The sequence below is a fragment of the Bos indicus x Bos taurus genome, chromosome X, assembly GCF_003369695.1.
Source record: "Bos indicus x Bos taurus breed Angus x Brahman F1 hybrid chromosome X, Bos_hybrid_MaternalHap_v2.0, whole genome shotgun sequence".
In the NCBI taxonomy this organism is placed as follows: Eukaryota; Metazoa; Chordata; class Mammalia; order Artiodactyla; family Bovidae; genus Bos; species Bos indicus x Bos taurus.
The window spans coordinates 7,164,707-7,181,534 of record NC_040105.1 but is presented as its reverse complement, the minus strand read 5'-3'; the positions used below and the strand labels follow the sequence as shown (position 1 = coordinate 7,181,534).

Sequence of the window (16,828 nt, the reverse complement as noted above, 5' to 3'; positions counted from 1 at the left end):
CACACGGTTACCGAGCCAAGGGAGGGGAAGGTATAGACAGTAGATTTCGGTTCAAGTCTGGAGTCAGACAGACGCGTTCTTTGTTGGCTCTGGGAAGCAAGGTTACTAAGGCAAGCCCCTGGGCTTCAGTTCCATCATCGTCCCACTGACAGCTCACGCAGCCTTTGTCGGCTTTCAGTGCCCTGGAGTGTGTGGCCCACAAGCAGCACCCCTCGTATGTCCTAAGACCCAAGGGACCCCAGCGGGAAGAAAGCAGGAGGCAGGAAGAACACAGTGAGGCCTCAGGGTAAATAGAACATGAGCACATGTGAGCCCCACGGGAGGCAGGCACCTGTCTGCTGGTGCTCGCCACTGGTGCTTCCTGGACCCGGAAGGGTGCCTGAGATGGGGAGGCTGTGAAACAGTTACTGAATGAATGGACGGATGAGCCAACAAACGAATGAAGAGAGGCAGGATGCCTCAAATTGAATAGGGACAGGGCAGTGGGGTGGCGTCTGTGACAGAGCATTGGATCATGGTCAGAAGATTCAGCTCAAGTCCCAGTTCCTCCCACAGTGGGTGGGACGTACCCCTTGGCTGTGGCCCTCACATGCAAGATGAGGAGAGGAAAGAGGCCATCCTGGCTCTTTGAAGCCCAAAGCTGGAGGATTCAAGCTCCACGTGGTCTTGCCTGGGCCTGACCTGCCTAACACAAAGACTCTGGGTCAGTCAAGCTAACCGGTTCCCATCCTTATTTCAAACACCTAGCAGTTCCTTGTCCGCAGCATTCTTCTCATCCCCAGTGCTCCTTAGCACTGGCATGAGATACACTCAACCTAGGAGACAATGGACAAGGATAAAGAACTCCCAGGCTCTAGTGAGCCACCTCCTTTTCTCAGAAGCCACCACCTTCTGCTGAGGGTGTCTGGCAACCACCACTGTCTACATTTTCTGGGTCTCCCATCTCCCACACAAACCTGGTCTCCATCCACTATCCTAGCACACAGGAGGCCAAGAACCTATAAATATTACTTCATTTGACTGGATTTAAATGAAAATAACTGAACTCAGGAAATTTTAGCTCTGCTTTTATTCCATCAGATTACTTTTACTGAATTTACTGGAAAGGCAGCCAAATAGCAAAAGGACCTGGGCAAGAAGAGCTCACTGGGCTCAAGTGTTAAAGTGACCTTTAACACGTCACTTGACCCACGGGTTTCTACAGTAGAACCTACGGGAGAAGGGGAAACACAATTTCCACTTCCAAAATCAGAGCGACAGGGAAGAAAAGGAAACTTAGAGATTTCCAAACATCCGGGAGCTATTTTTAGAAATGAATGACTTTTCCACTCACTTTTCTTAAAGAAAAAAAAGAAAGATATTAGACCAAGAACAAATCAAGAAATGGTTGTTGATAATCTAAATGGAAGAAGATTCTTACAGAAGTCCCCTCTTTATGGATTTAAAAGCAAGACACTCCTCTGTGTATATACAAATACACACACACACACAAACACACCTATAATCTTAAAGAATGAAAAGTGGAAAAATCATTATTTATCACAAAGTTGATAATAATCCCAAAATAGACCCTGTGGGATAAATATACTAAGTTGAGTTGAGTGCATGCTCAGTCGTGTCCGACTCTTTGCAACCTCATGAACTGTAGCCTGCAAGGCTCCTCTGTCCATGGGATTTCCCAGACAAGAATACTGGAATGGGTTGTCATTTCCTTCTCCAAGGGATCTTCCCGACACAGGGATCGAACACATACCTCCTGTGTCTCCTGGATTGCAGGCAGATTCTTTACTGCTGAGCCATCAGGGAAGCCCAAAATACAGTAAACCTCCTATTAATTAACACTGAATACAGGTTCTAAGAAGACAGCAATGGTGTCATCTGGCCCTGTTATGTGGGGCTCCAACCTGGCAAAATTCGAGAACCATGGATTGTTTTCTCTTTAAAGCAATAGCCTGTTCAAAGGACTTTTGATATATCACAGGATTTCTCCATGTGGCGCAGGTCAAACCCCAGCTAGTGAACAAATGGATACCTAAAAGCTTTTGTCATAATATAATCTGGGCCTGCCACCATCATCCTGATCGTTTATACTCTGCTTTGATCTCAAATGTGCTATGTCCACCACTCTTAAAGTGCCTGAGGTTGGCATTTCCAGTAATGTACAGTCCCAACTGAGCTATGGAAAACAGAACAGTAAGTTTCAACCGCTCAGTCCATCTAAAGGTTAATAACAATACAACGTCAAAAGAAGCAGACATATATACAACCATCAAAGGCACTGAATTTTTCTAAGAGAGGCAAAAAAGTTCTTCCCGTATTTTCCATCTAAATGGTAAATACCTTTTTATAAAGTGGCCACTGACCTCCAAGTTAATATATGTGGAATACATATGTGCCACTAATGTAAACCACACACAACTCACCCACAGAAAATACCAGTCACAGAAACAGTGAATTAACTTTATTGACTGGTTGATTTGATTTTTTTGGCTTCACCGTGCAGCATGTGGAATTTTAGTTCCCTGACCAGGAATCGAACCCGTGTCCCTGCACTGGGAACAAGGAGTCTTAATCACTGGAATGCCAGGGAAGTTCCAACTGTTTATTTTTAAACAAAGTTTTGGGGTATGACTCCCAGAAAACTATGAAAATTATATGCACAGTACTGATCTGCAGAGATAGTGAATTTAAACCTGCAGTGTGTTCATAATCCAACTAAAAAATTTCTGTTTTGATGTATATTACCATATGTGAAATAGATCACCAGTCCAGGCTCGATGCATGAGACAGGGTGCTCAGGGCCGGTACACTGGGATGACCCTGAGGGATAGGATGGGGAGGGAGGTGGGAGGGGGTTCAGGATGGGGGACACATGTACACCCATGGCTGATTCATGTGAATGTATGGCGAAAACCACTACAATATTGTAAAGTAATTAGCCTCCAATTAAAATAAATTAATTAATTTTTTAAAAATTAAAGAATTCTGTTTTGAAAATACTGAGATTTTTTTACACATCTGTAACCACATCTGTAAAGATATTTCCCTAGGTTTGCAACCTCTTTGTTGTAACGTGAAAAAGAAAGTACAGCTACAATAATTCACCAACATGCCCTGAGCTGGCAATACAAATGCTGTTAGACACAACACTGAATGGAATTACTGTACAACTCTAGAAGAGTTTGTTCACAACCCTTGGCCCTCGGTTACCTTGCTTACAGCAGCATATTTTATGCTATTACAGTTTTCATAAATTATATATGAAATGCTTTCAGTCAGCAAGAATCTTCACCTACCAACTACATTCATCTATTTCTCCATAATTTCATTGTCTTTAAGAACCTATTTATTTGCCTCTTCTGACAGTTTTCCATTTGGAAGCTGTTTGGGTAAAGTCTTCATTTCTTGAATACCGTTTTCGGGTCGTGTGAATCAAACTCGACTCAAAAAGGGTTTTAAGTGTCAGATACACAAGGAGAAAATGCTGTGCTCCAACACACAATTTTTTCCATATCATAAAAATCAATCACAACCTTAAAGGATAACCAGTCACTAATAAAAATCGGCAGGACTCTGTTTTGAAAGAAGAAGGAGAATGACTATTACAGCATTTACACCCTTTCGTAGACTCCACTTAAATGTTTGTGGCTTGCTGAACATTCCATACATATTTCGGGCAAGGTATTATGGGAGCTGAAGTGCAAGCTGTCCCCTACTGAATTTTCACTCACTATAAAAACAATGTCTCATAAAACTGTACACATGTTTTTACTTTACAAAAAAATGCAAAACATCCACTTTTGTTCACTCCATCGACGCTCTGAGCATTAGAAACTGGACTTTTTAAAAATTTGTAGCATGAGTGATGTCTGAAAAGGATGAAAATGTCATTCGGTAACACAGCTTTCTGGAAAGAGGAACGCAGGCAATGTGTATGAAATACACAGAAAGGAAGTTTCTACCAGCTGTCTTCTGTGGGTCAGCTCACCTATGTCTTGAATTGTGCCAATAAAATTAAAATTTTTGCATTTATACTTTTCCTCATGAATCTACACTCCAATGTGACCACAACTGTTTTATATTATCTTCATAAAATGGGTCTTCACCTTTTCTAAGCAAAACAGTACTTTTAATTGGTTCATTTTCCAGTTGTTTGGATTTTTAACAGACATAGAACATAGAAGGGCACCACATTCAAAGCAGTTCTACCAACTCCAGAACCTTCCAAGGCTTGATCAGACAGCTGTGGCTCTAGGCTTTAGTTAAAATTATAATATGATCTCACCTGATTTTCAAAATAACGAAGCACCTTTTTAAGCCAATAAACTGTGCTATAATTTCTCTGAGTTTGAGTCCAGAAGTTGGCCAGGTTCAAAGAGAATGTTAGGGAACCACGAGCCTTTTGCCTTTCTTTGTCTTCCCCTATTTGAACCTAGAGAAATCTTCAAACAATAATTCAGCAGCTTCCCTCCTGAAAAGTTTATTTTCAAAGGCCAGTGCCATGTAGCGCTGCCTTTCCTGTGCAGGTAGGAGGATGTAAGAGCCCATCACCACGCTGGGCCTTTTCAAGTCTTAAAATCATTTGGGAAGCTTGCAGTATTTCCTTTCTGGTACTCAGGCCCAACCTGGAGAGAAGTTGCTCCAGAGAGGACAAGATATCAGATAATCACTGGAATCCCTGGGTTTCAAGAGAATCCCGAAATGCTTCTCCCCAAAAGCAGCTGAACCACTGAAACCAACAGGCAATGGAACAAAATGTTACCGAAAAAGTCATTACGTGAAACTCAGTGGCAATCTAGCACTGCTTTCGGAAGCATCGGTTTTTCACTCCGGGGGATTCATTCACATGAATAATGAGACAACTGAAGGCTCTCCTCAGATCTTGCACAGAAAGGAAACCTAAAATTCAACTCTTGTTTTCCCTTTATCCCAGAAGCATATGGGTCTAATCATAGTCCATTCTGGCCGCAGTACACAAGGCTTTTTCAACTAGAATTTGAAGTCACTTTCTAAGGCGCTGAAGAGTAACCACCCCAGTTTGATGGTTACTCCAAAGACTCTGAAGTGTCCCATCTGGCACAGTCCTCGCTGAAAACTAGGCTGAAGCCGCCAGACAAGGAACCCACACCACGAGGCTGGGACGCACGGTTGTGCTACAAGATGACAGCTCATCTGGCCACCGCGGGGCTGAGGGGCGCCTGTGGGCCCACAGTCGGGGGCGGTGGGCCGCAGAGGCCCGGCAGGGATGGGCGAGACTGCGGCGGAAAAAGGAAGATGGCCATCCATCAGCCCCTGGAGAGGAAATTACAGGCGCCCAGCTCCCAGGCATCGGTCAGCGGGTGACGTGAGGGAACCAAGTCAGAGTGTTCGTCCCGCGGTGGAAGCCGGGGCTCCGCACACCAGGGGCTCGAGGCCGGGAGAGGGGGAGCCTCGATCTTCGGCCAGGGTCCCGAGGGTGGGGGCGCCCGGATCCTCTCTGGGCCCGGAGGACGGACGATCTTCGCCCAGACCCCGGAGGCCCCCCGGGTCCTCAGTCCTCTCCCTGGGCCCAAGGTATGGGGCGCCCTAACCCTAGCCCACGCTCCCCCCCTTACCGGTCGCGGGGGTCGATCCACGACGTCTGGCGCGTGTTGTGGTCGATGTAGAAGACTCGGCCATCGTAGTCGCGCGCCTCCTCCCAGCCGGCAGGCAGCGGCAGCTCGGCGCTCTCCCGGGCCCGAAGCGGTGGCGGCGCGGAGGGCGCCGAGGGCGCGGGGGGCACGGGGACCGCGGCGGGGGGCGCGGCCGGCGGCGGCTCCCGCGGGGGCTGCGCCGGTTGCGGTGGCTCCCGCGGGGCCTCGCGGGGCTGTCCCCGCCGCCGCCGCCGGCCGCCGCTCAGCCACGGCATGACGGCGCGGGCCCCGCCGCCGCCCGGCCGCCCCACGCGCGCCGCCTCGTCCGCCAGCACTAAGGCCCGGCGCTCGGGGCGCGGGGGCGGCCGCGGGGACCCGCCCGCCGCGCCCGGTGCATCCTCCGCCCGGCGCCCGCGCACCGGTGCCCGCCTGCCTCCTGCCGCCTGCCGCCCACCCGGCCCTGCGCGCCGCCGCCTGCAGTGCCTGGATCACTCGGGTGGCCGCCGCGCGTGGAGTCACAGCCCTAGAGCTGCCGCAGCCGCTGTCGGCAGCCCCTCAGTTCCCGCGGCTCGCCCGGCCATCTTCGTTTCACAGCACCGTCTTAGGGGCGGGGCTACACAGGCCCCGCCCTGTCGGTGGGCCCGGCCCTCCCTCCACCCCTTCGTCCTCGGCGGCTCCTCCCCTGCTTGCTGCAAGCCCTTCGATCTCCCTTGGCTGCTCCGCCTCCAATCTCCCTTGGGGGCTCCTTGGCTCTCGGCCCTTCTGGCCCCGACCCCCTCACCCCCGCCCGCTGCTTCTACTCCTCCTCCCCCGCCGGCTGTTCCAACCCTCCCAACGCTCGCCCCCTGCTCCTCGGTCTTCCCCTCCTGCTCCGCGCGCTCCTCCCTCTTCTCTCCTCCACCACCTCCTTGGGCCTCGCCGGGAAACCGCACGGGGGCCAGAATGGGCGCCGCCGCGTCCGTCCGCCCCCGGGCCACCGCGGAGAGGAAGGAGGGCCGGGAGATTGGCGGCCCCACCCGGGCTGCAGACGCGGCCTGCCGGGGGCTGACTCCTGGGACCCAAACAATTCCCGGGGGAGAGGGCGGTCACCTCGCTGCACCCATTCCCAGGCCTTGGATGTCTGGGGTCCTCCTATCTGCCCACTTGATGGGGGAGGGGAGCTGTGCCTTAGGTCTCCCAAATACCGAGGGTGGCCCCCGCGAAGGCGGGTAGGTCCCCTGAAGGGAGGTTGAAGGAGCTCCCTAGCTGGAGGAGGAACCTGAGGCCGGTAATCTGGGCTGGGGCCTGGGGGACACCTGAAAGTGGGGAGCTGGTTAGGTTGCCACTTCTCGTCCCTGCTAGGAGAGCCCCAGCAGGGTTGATGTGAAGTCCCCACTCCGGGTCAGACCCGCTGACCTGCCCTGAGCTCTTCCGTCTTCCAGTTTGGGAGATCCGATGGTTTGAGTGGAGACCCAAGTAGGCCTCTGCTTGAGAGGAAGCCAGGTCAGCTCCTAAAACATGAAACCTCTATGGCTATTGGTATTTTATGTTACATGCACAACTCGTAGCTGGAGAAATTGAAGTCCAAAGACAGGGCTGGCTCTCTTCTTGCTCCAAATTCCCCAGTTATTTAGTGCCCCAGATCTCTGGCCACAAGACAATGCCAGGAAACAGGAAAGTATCAGAGAGATTTTAAAACACTGTTACAGTGATACAAAAAGTTCTAATAAAAACCCTAACAGCGATCCAAATCTAGCTACATAGGGGAAGCAAGGGAGGAAAATCTCCCCAAATGCTCACAGCAGTTTGCATTCCTTCAGTGGGATGGTTGCTTTTTTAGTTATTTGCCTTCGAAATGGTTTGTAAAAGGGTTCTATTCCTTTTATAAGGGGAAAATTGTTTTAAAAAGGAATGTGCAGACATGGAGACTGTAATTAGGACACGTCCGAAGAAGCCTTTCCGCCTCTTCTCCCACCAGAGCACAGAAGCTTCCTTGCTCCCCTAGAGTCTACCCCCACCCGAATGTCATATGCCGGAAATTCCACCGCTGGAGTCCTTTTAATGAAACATGCACAGCTATTAGATGTCCAAGGAAAAGGGGCACAGAGTATCAAATGAGCGAATACGTTGTGATCTTGCGTGTTCCAGAGAATGGCCCAGTGCTGAGGATCCCCGCCTTGACATCTTCCCTTCTGATTGCCGTGGTTTATTACCAAGGGGTCTGCCACCACCTTATGCCCCTCCCCCTGCCCACGCCGCAGTCACCCCACCACCCACCATGGCCAAGCTGAAGCCGAATTCCCGCCCCGCCCTCCCAGGCATCGTGTCATCTCAGAATTTCACAAATCTGGGCGCTATCGAAATTATCCTGAATGGGGCTGGAGTGCATTGGAGTGATGCCAACCTCTGCAGAGAGAGAACACCCACACACATCAAAGGACTCACAGAAGGGAAGGCAAGATGAAAAGGTATCAGATAAAGAGTCAGGGGTGGGGGAAAGCTACAGCCCATGAGGAGCTAAGAGGCAAGTGTTGACGGGCCTTTCACTGACGATAAGATCTTCTGGACTCCTTTGGACTGACGGTGGACCCATAAGGTGCAGCGATGCTGCAGAAAGCAGGAAGGAGTCTGTGCGCCCCTACCCCTCAAGTCAAGGACTAAACCCTAAATAGGCGCCCGGGACTGTGACTTTTCTACAAACCAAGCCAGAGTGTGGCTCCAGATTCAGAACTCAGGGGAGGCCTTGGGAGACTGAAAGGAAGATGGTGTGGGTGAGGAAACTGAGGTTCGGGTCTTTAAATTCCCAAGTCCTGAGCCCTCGCCCCTTGGCACATGTAGCTGCTGAGAGACAGTCTGCTGTGCTTATTCTTTGAAACACTTAGCAAATATACACCATTTGATCATCATGACATCATCTACTGCTGCTGCTAAGTTGCTTCAGTTGTGTCAGACTCTGTGCGACCCCATAGATGGCAGCCCACCAGGCTCCCCCATCCCTGGGATTCTCTAGGCAAGAATACTGGAGTGGGTTGCCATTTCCTTCTCCATCTACAGGAATACCTGTAGACAACATCAGGTATTCCTAATTTCGTTTGCACATCAACCGAGGAGAATTCAGAAGAAATGTCATGCATGCAAGTGGAGACACATTGAAGCCCCTACCTGAAAAAGCTTCATCCACAGGCCCACACAGCATCCCAGGACCTCTCTGACTCAGAGAAGCCAAGCAGGCCCACTGCATTTGTCTTCCTCAAATGAGGCAACTAAAGGAAGAAACTAGAACATGGGATGATCGAGGCCAATGTATTGCTCCATCTTCCCTTTTGACTTGTAATGTTTGCCCCAGGCAGAAGTTGATGGTCCCTAAAGACCTGTGTGGGGCTTTGGGATGCAAGAGAAATTGATGGAGACTGTCTCAAAGAGACTGTCACCTTCTGGCTTCGCCATAAATTGGGAAGAACTGAGTGCGTGTGTTTTGTGTTTGGGAGAATAAGGCCAGTCTTTCCCACAGTCAAGTGGGGCTTTCCATGTAGGACTAAAAAACACAAGCACACATAAAACAGTGCAGGGAGAGGAGGCTTTCCTCTGAGCCGAAAACACAATTACGCATTCTTCACTGCCTCCATATTCAAACCACAGCCTTGCCAACAACAAAAGTACAAACATTGTAGTGACCTCTCCTCCCACCAAGATTTCTGATGGAAATACAGCTCAGGAAAAATCCACTTAGACCCTGGGTACTGGCGATGCAAATACTCGTTCTCCTCGCAGACCCTCTGGGAAATCCCTTTGCCCCAACTGTGAAAATTTGCCCTCAAGTGGAGCTTGCAGAATATTTTCTTTAAAATGCTTGTTAAGGAGTCAATCCAGCACACTCCTTGCATGCCAGGCAAGCATACAGAATTGGAAGGTTTTTTACTTAGATTCCACTTTCTCTTCCCAGAGGAGAACCTTGACTTATCAAGGAAGGGACAAAACTGCCTCTCTCCACATTCAATAGCTGAGAAGCTTCTGGAAAAAGGGAGCCCTGGGAAGGTTGCAATCGTCATGTCGAAAATGAGAGAAATAAATACTGCCAGAGAAGTCTTGCTTGCTTGTATAAACAATCCAGTGTTCTAGGAAGTGACACATTGGGTAATTCTACACAATGTGCTGAGAGGAAAACGGAAATGGGCAGGAGTGGGTCTGAAGAAGAAATGGCTCATTGTTTGGCATTCTTTAAATGCTGGAATAGTTACTCAATGATGGGCGCTTCCCATAGATTTAAATAATGCAAATCCCCAAGCTGTGGGGAAGATTAGATGGAGTTCTGGCTTATTCCTGTCTTGCCGGTTTCAAGACTGCAAAGGCAGAGAGCAACACAGACATCTCTAATCCGAGACCTCTCTCCAGTCTTGGGAACTAAAAGGGGTTGTTGTTGTTCAATCGCTCAGTCATGTCCGACTCTGAGACCCCATGGACTGCAGCACCCTAGGCTTCCCTGTCCTTAACTATTTCCGGGAGAAAAGGGGGTACGTGGGGTTATTCCCTGAGATTTTCTTTCTTGGCTTTCAGTCTCTTAACTTCAAACTCTTATGTGACTTGTGATAGGGAAAGCCCTTGTTTCACTTTTGAGTGTGGATGGGGACCAAAGGAGTGCTTTCCTTAAATGGGACTTCCTTGATTGGGGAAGATCTGTGCAGTTTTGAGATGAAGTTTTCTCACGGCCTGATCTTCCACTCCAGAGAGGTGCAAAGTATTCCAAAAGAGTCAGCTGTGTGGATGAACCACGCAGTCTGTTTGGTCATTTTAGTGCTTTCTTCTGCTATGTGTTGGCTTCTCCGTGCATAGCAATGTCCTTGGCATCGGTTCATGGCTGTCATGTTGTAGGCGGACTCCCCATTCATACCTGGGTTATTAAACTTCAGGTTTAAAGGAAAAAAAAAAAAGAAGACCAATTTCTCATCCAAACTTAGAACATTTGCTGTCACCCACTTCCTTCCTCTCCAAGTCTCCCCTCCCAAAGCTATATTTTTACTTCTCCTCCTTCCCAACCCTTGGGTAATGTTCGACAGAATGCTAGCGAGCCAAATGGAAATGTATTCCAGGCGAACCATAATTTTCAGAAGACACAGCTGCCATGAGCCGGCATACTACACATGCTTCCTCCTGGCTGGGTTCTCTCCTGTTCAGGATTATGACTCTGGTCCCCTGTGGATTTGGAAAAACAGATTCTTCAACTGCAGACCTCTGCTTTATGAGCCAAGCAGACCAGCTTGGAAGTCTCAGGCTTACAGAAACAAGAGGGCAGATTTATCCGACACAGAAATGAGCACTTTCTGGGTTATTAACAATTTTTTTTTTCATTTGATGACACCAGCATTATAAATCAGTCTCTTTTGTAGCGTGAATGGAACAGTTTTGGAACACAGGCAACGTCATTAGATCCTGGAACAACAAGCCCGAGATGTTTGTTACATACCAGTGCTTCTCGACCGGGGTGACTGTGGCCCCTGGGCGACATTTAGCAACATCTGGAGACATTTTTGGTTGTCATAACTGGATGGAAGGATGCTCCAGGCACCCAGTGAGTAGAAAGAAGCCTGGGATACTGCTCAACATCCCACAGGGCCCAGGACAGCCCCACAGCAGAAACTCATAAGACCCAAATGTTGCTAGTGCTGGTAGAGAAGCCCTGTAATATACATATAATTGATGGTAACATTTGTTGTACCTAGGCTTCATAGTGGGGAAATCAAGGCCCAGAGAATATAAGTAACTAGGGCAATGTGATCTGGCTATTGCTAAAAAGCATCAACCATCTTATCTGACCTCTGTATTAGTCAGAGTTCTCCAGAGAAACAGAACCAATGGGATACATATATCAAGAGATTCGTTATAAGGAATTTGCTCAAGTGATTATGGAGGCTGAGTAAGGAAAAGTCGAATTAGCGATCTGGAAACCCAGGAGAGCCAGTGGTATGAGTTCAGTCCAAGGCCAGCAGGCTAGAGACCCCAGAAGAGCTGATGTGTCACTTCGGGTCCAAAGGCAGGAAAAAATGGATAGAATCCCATGGACAGAGGAGCCTGGAGGGCTACAGCCCATGGGGTCACGAAAGAGTCGGACACGACTGAACAACTAACACACACACATACACACACTTTACAATACTGATTCAGAGAGCCATCTGCTTAGTGTTTTCCTTACTCAACTTCATAATCAATAGGGCTTTGTTTAGCATTTAAGAGGTGCCAAGGGCTACTCAGCTGTGCGTGATAAGAGAGCTTATTTAACAATCTGGATTTGTTTGTCATTTAACTTTAGGCCATGTCTCTGTGAAGTCCAGCCTGGCTTACCTGGCACAGAAGTAGAAGTGGGAAAAAGCCAGCCCCGAGCCAGCCACGCCATCAGCAATGTTTGATTTTTGCCTGTTTCCTCTGCCTCTTTTCTGCCTCATGTCCCTACCCAGGACTGACTACACAGTTTGCCGTGTGCATTTTGCAGTGCCAGATGAAAAGGCGGACCCTTTTCAGACTGCTTCCACAAAACACCACAAACAGAGTGCCTTATAAACAAGAGACATTCATTTATTCCAGTTGTGGAGGCTGGGAAGCCCTTGGTCAGGGTGCCAGCATGGTCGGGTGTGTCTTCACAAGGCGGAAAGGTTTAGGGAGCGCTGTGAGGTTGCCTTTATTTTATTTTATTTTATTGAGGTGTAAAACAACAAAAATTTATTCTCACCATTCTGAAAGCCCGAAAACTAAAATCCAGGTGTGGCCAGGTTGGGTTCCTTGTGGAGGCTCTGAGGGAGAATTCTTCCCATGCCATGTGAGGTCTTTTTTAAAAGAATGTTGATTGAATTCTCGTAGCTCATTGTCATGACCTAAACAGCTCTTTGAAGGCTCCATCTCCTAATACGATCACATTGCAGGTTAGGACTTTGACATATGGGCTTCCCAGATGGCTCAGTGGTAAAGAATCCACCCGCAATGCAGGAGACGCAAGAGATGCACGTTCAGTCCCTGGGTCTGGAAAATCCCCTGGAGGAGGAAACGGCAACCCACTCCAGTATTCTTGCCTGGAGAATCCCATGGACAGAGAAACCTGGCGGGCTACAGTCCATGGGGTTGCAAAGAGCTGAACAGGACTTAGTGATTGAGCATGCACGCATGCACTTCAATATATGAACGTGGGGGCACACCAACATAATAGACCACAGCAGACCCCTTGTATAAAAAATGTTAATAATGTCAACATGGTGATGTTGTCAACACTGGATTGAGCTCCGTGTGTCACACAGCATTAAAATAAGCAAAAGCCCTTCGGAACATGGGGTCCTGTCTATATCTTTGACATCTAGTCACTGTGTCCTTTGAACATTCCAAAGGGATAGCAATTTTCAGCTACAACACAGAAGAGCGTTTTGGGGAAAGAAGTGCTGTCCCAGCAGATCCACCCACTTGTTCCTCAGGACTTCTCTGCCAGACCACCTATTCCCCAAGGTCAGCAGGATGCTGCTGGCAGGAGGAACGTCCACTGCCCCTACACCCTGGGTTCCCTGGTGTTGCGGGTTCAATTATGCGCCCTAAAAAATACGTTCAAGTCCTGTCCCTAGAACCTATGAGCATTACCGTATTTGGAAATAGGGTCATTTCAGATGTAATTAGTTAAATTATGATGAGGTCATAATGATGTAGGATGGACCCTTCACCCAGCATGACTGGTGTCCTTAGAAGAAAAGAAAAGACAGACCCATGGGTAGAAGGCCCTGTGATGAAGGAGGCAGAGATTGGAGTGATGTGTCTACAAGTCAACAAATGCTGAAGCAACACCAGGAGCTAGGAGAAAGGCCTGGAACAGACTCTTTCCTAGAGACTTCAAAGGATGCATGGCCCTGCTGACACCTTGATTTCAGACTTTGAGCCTCCAGAACTGTGAGAGAATAAATTTCTCTTGCTTTAATCCACCCAGTCTGTGGCACTTTGTCTACTGTGGCCCCAGAAGACTAATACTCCTGGAAAATTGTCCCCAGGCTCCTGCTGTTGCTCAAGGCTGGATTGGAATGTATAGAAGTGTCCTGACCAGTGCCAGGAAATCCCAGAAAACAGAAGTCTGCCATGACAGCCCCCAGAAATCCAACCAAACCCAGGAGCCCCAGGTATGACCTGCTTGACTCCATTGACATCCAGTGTAGACCAGAAGTGTCTGATTTTGCCATGTGCTGTGCAAAGTTCAGATTACCTTGGACCACTATGTGTCCAACCTGGAGATGTGTGAGAGTCTCTTTTTTTCCTGATATTTATCTATTTCGAGTCACTAATAATTATCAAAGATTATAATTTACAATACTGAGAAGTATAGAACAAAATACAATTATTGGAGGACAATTGCTCTACAGATATGGTTTTTGCCATACATCAACATGAATCAGCCATAGGTTTACATATGTCCCCTCCCTCCTTAAACCCCTCCCATCTTGCATCCTATTCCACCCCTCTAGGTTGTCACAGCAGAGAAGGCAATGGCACCCCACTCCAGTACTCTTGCCTGGAAAACGCCATGGATGGAGGAGCCTGATAGGCTGCAGTCCATGGAGTCGCCAAGAGTCGGACACGACTGAGTGACTTCACTTTCACTTTTCACTTTCATGCATTGGAGAAGGAAATGGCAATCCACTCCAGTGTTCTTGCCTGGAGAATCCCAGGGGTGGGGGAGCCTGGTGGGCTGCCGTCTATGGGGTCGCACAGAGTCGGACAAGACTGAAGTGACTTAGCAGCAAGCAGGTTGTCACAGAGCACTGGGTTGAACTCCCTGTGACACATAGCAAGTTCGCACTGGCTATCAATTTTACATATGGTAATCGATGTGTTTCCATGCTCTTCTCACAATTCAAGAAGTGTCTTTTTATGGAAACATTTCAGCTTAGCCTGAAGAAGGAGTGATGGAATCAGAATTAGAGTGAATACCCCTTCCCCATGAATTGACTAGCTCCTGGCACTGAGTTTCCATTGTTACTAAGATCATAAAAAGACAGATGACCAGACTTGATGTGTTTTCTCAGAAAAACAAACCACCTATGACATAGTCTTGCCCAAAAGTCAAATCCGTATCGAGGGATCAAAGCCTGTAGATCTGGTTACCTGCTTTCAGGAAATACAGACGTCAGAGAAACAGTTAACAAGTCGGGAATACTATCAGCAAAATCCCAGTTGATGTCCAACAAATGACCTTATTTCTTCCAAAAATAAGCTCTAAGGGGATAGGAGGGGACAGGGGAAGAGAGATGGAAAGGGAGCCTGTAGGAGAAAAAGGAAAAAACAAAAACAAAACTAAGAGACATAGGAACTAGTAGCATGGTGTGGCCTGTATTTGAATCCTGATTCATACAAACCAACTGGAAAAAAAAATCTGTGATGTTTATGAGGCAACTGGTAATGCAAACTGGGTACTCTCAAGAGTCTTCTCCAGCACCACAGTTCGAAAGCATCAATTCTTCATTTGTGGCATGAGGGATCTATTTTAGTTTCTACATATAGAATCTAGTTCCCTGACCAGGGATTGAACCCTGGGCCCCTTGAATTGGGAGCACACTTTTAGCCACTGCACTACCAGAGAAGTCCATATCTGATCTAAATTAAAAAAAAATTCCCTAATATCATCAACTAACATTTGATGGGACTGATCAAACTCAAGCAGATTCTGAGTCACCAGAGAAGCCAATGCAGGAGACATAAGAGATGCAGGTTTGATCCCTGGGTCAGGAAGATCCCCTCGAGTAGGAAATGGCAACCGACTCCAGTATTCTTGTCTGGAAAATTCCAGGGACAGAGGAATCTGGGCAAGAAGCAACAGAAGGAAAAGAACTTGTGTTCTCCACCGTATATCTGCAAACAGTAAGAAATCAAGAGGTATAGCTTGCCCGTTGGGTATATTATACTTTCTTGTCAATAAGACAATCTCAAATTCGGTGACCACAGTTGAGACAAAGCCATGTGAGATATCCAAAATTGAATATAATTTGGAAATCCAAAAAGCATGCTGAAATCACCAGAAGACAGCCACCAAAGACCTGACGTGCCTCTGGGGAGGAAAACACAGCAAGCCTATGAGGTAATTTTGCCCTAAAATCCAAACCTGATCTGATCAAAGCTTCTGGAAAGATTCCATGGATTCCAAAGATCTTATTTGCAGATAAAAGGATATTTACACATCTTAGGATTCCTCTAGTGCAAAGGTCTTTAGAACTAGAGAGAAAAGTACATAGTTTGAGAACTAAAAACAGGCAAAATTCAATCAAAGATCAAGCTACTAGCCTGTAGAGATGTCCACAGGGTACACGGAAGAAACTTAACCACGTGTACAGCTTAAAATTGAGGGTGAGGGTCTTGAGAGCACCTCCCGTGAAGTGTAGCATCCTGGACATAGTAATCATTTATAGACTTCAAGTGTCCCATTAGGGTTATTGACAAGAATCTAGCCAGCGGCCAGCCCAGATTATGGGAATGTATGCAGGCTCAGTCATGGGATGGTAATTACCATCTGTGGTTGGAATGAATTTCTCAGCTCCAGGAGGACTTGGGAAAAGTACAGAAACTTTTAAAAGAATCAAAGCTATGGAATTAATATTTGGGTTAAAGAAAGAATCTATGTATATTTGGTATTTTATACATTTTTAAAGTTACAAAGAAGTTCTAAGTTTTGGAAACCGTTGTAAAATATATAATTGGGTAATTCATCTAAATGTGATTTTAATTGAAAACTAATCTTATATAATATTGGGATATTTTAAGAGAACTGAAGTTTCACTATAAGTTTAATGTATTAGATTTTAAAGTTATTTGCATACCTGGAAATATATTTGTTAATTGAGACAAGTGAAGTGACTAAAAAGGAAACTGAATGTAATATATTAACAGTTCTAAGTGTACTTTAAAATTCATGAAGGTGTTTAATTAACTAAGTTCACAACTGGGATCCAGTATTTTCCAAAGACCTCTTAAAATTGGTTGATATTATTTGCTAGACTTAAAGGGAATTTTATTTTATTTTTTAATATAAATTTATTTATTTTAATTGGAGGCTAATTACTTTACAATATTATATTTGTTTTGCCATAAAAAGAGTAATAAATTTCCTAGGTTGAACTTAAAAAGGTTAAGGAAAAGGTACAATGAGATATAATGTCATGCCTGTCAAAATGGCTAGCATGCAAAAAACTCCACAAATAACAAACGCTGGGGAGAATGGAGAGAAAAGC

General features: G+C 47.0%; 1 protein-coding gene across 1 annotated transcript in view; it reads right to left on the bottom strand.

The window, feature by feature from the left end:
- WWC3 (WWC family member 3) overlaps window positions 1-5,765 on the bottom strand; it is a 109,688-nt gene extending 103,923 nt beyond the window's left edge. Inside the window, exon 1 of the mRNA XM_027533344.1 lies at window positions 5,595-5,765. The gene's annotated coding sequence lies outside the window, so the exon portion shown is untranslated. The remainder of the gene's footprint in view (window positions 1-5,594) is intronic.
- Between the last annotated feature and the right edge of the window lie 11,063 nt (window positions 5,766-16,828).